Here is a 1,484-nt window from a genome sequence, read left to right as displayed (position 1 = left end):
AAATGTTAAATTGAAATATATTAGAAAATCCGTAAATAATAACAAAATCTAATAATGAAAGTAAATACAATATGAAAAAAAATATCATGCATTATAATCAGCCCAGATACGAGTTGTTATAGAATTCTTCAGCAATTCCCGCATTCTAGCATCTTCATTATTATTGCTATTATTATGATATTCCTCTTGCGAAATGTTACGCTTGGAAAGTTCATTATCAACTTCTGCAAGTATTATTTCATTTGGATCTACACTTATTAAGTAATTATGCAAAACGCAACATGCAAAAATAATTTCCTTTTGAGTTTCTACACTAGAATATGGCTCTCTTCCGCTTTCTACTATATGGAATCGCTTCTTAAGTAATCCAAATGCTCGTTCAATTGCATTATGCAAAGATGCATGTCGAAGGTTAGATAATTCACGTACATTTTGCGGTGCATTTCTTGAATACTCTTTTAAATGTTATCGCTCATCCCTATAAGGTGTAATAAGTTCACTTTTCAACATTAATCCGACATCAATAATGTAGTATTTTCTTATGATAAGTAACTTTATCATTATTTTGTGAACTAAAATAATATATTTAATGCCTAAGTAAGTTTAATTTTTTTAAGTTACATTCTGGAATTTTGAGTGGACATTGTTTAGAATACATCTTTAATGATTTTGAATCATATGCTATCCCTTCCCACCAGGTAATACATATGTGAATTTCAAATCGAATGTGCATGTAACCAATACATTTTGTGTTGGATAATCTTTCCTTCCACGATATATGGGAGCATCTTTGTTAGAAACCTTTACACAATTATGTCTTCCATCAATAGCACCGACACAATCCTTACATTAAACTTTAGAATTAATTCTCAAAGTAATCTTCACCAATATAAATATTTACTTAAGTAGAAATTTAGTCACCTTAAAGTATTGATAGAATCTATTGGTGCTTTCTCTTTCCAAAGGAATTTGTGATCCATTGGGTTGTTTCAAAAATTTCTCTTCCAACTCTATTATAGCTTGTAAGATATTATGGAAGTGACAACTTTTTGACTCCCTAGAATAAAGAAAAAAGAAAGAAACTACACGATTGGTAACATTGTGTCCTAACAAGTAAAGTGATTTTGCAACTTGTTCTTCGACAATTACTCACATTGTTGATCTAAGACCACCCTCTCTAACTAAAATATCACACAGTTCTACAAACACTAAAGAGCGCATTCTTATTATACGTTGACAAATATCACTTGAAAGTAATTGTGTCAAAACTTTTTCTCTAACTTGTTCTCCTTCAAGCCTCATTCATGTGTCAGATGACTCTTAATATGTTTAAGCTCAAGCTTACGTCTCATATACCAACAAATTGTAATACAAACAACTTGTGCTATTGCTAAGTGTTGCATGAATTTGAATTTCATGATAGCATTATCTCGAACTTTTTGCAATTTCACAATATAATTATCTCCAATATAATGATCACCCAT

General features: G+C 30.3%; 1 pseudogene; it reads right to left on the bottom strand.

Moving 5' to 3' along the window:
- Nucleotides 1-84: 84 nt before the first annotated feature.
- Nucleotides 85-1,484, bottom strand: LOC149494754 (uncharacterized; annotated as a pseudogene).

This window comes from Jatropha curcas, chromosome 7, assembly GCF_041381405.1.
Source record: "Jatropha curcas cultivar XTBG-Jc1 chromosome 7, XTBG_Jcur_1.0, whole genome shotgun sequence".
NCBI lineage: Eukaryota > Viridiplantae > Streptophyta > Magnoliopsida > Malpighiales > Euphorbiaceae > Jatropha > Jatropha curcas.
The sequence above is the reverse complement of the archived record's forward strand: the minus strand, read 5'-3'. Positions and strand labels throughout refer to the sequence as shown.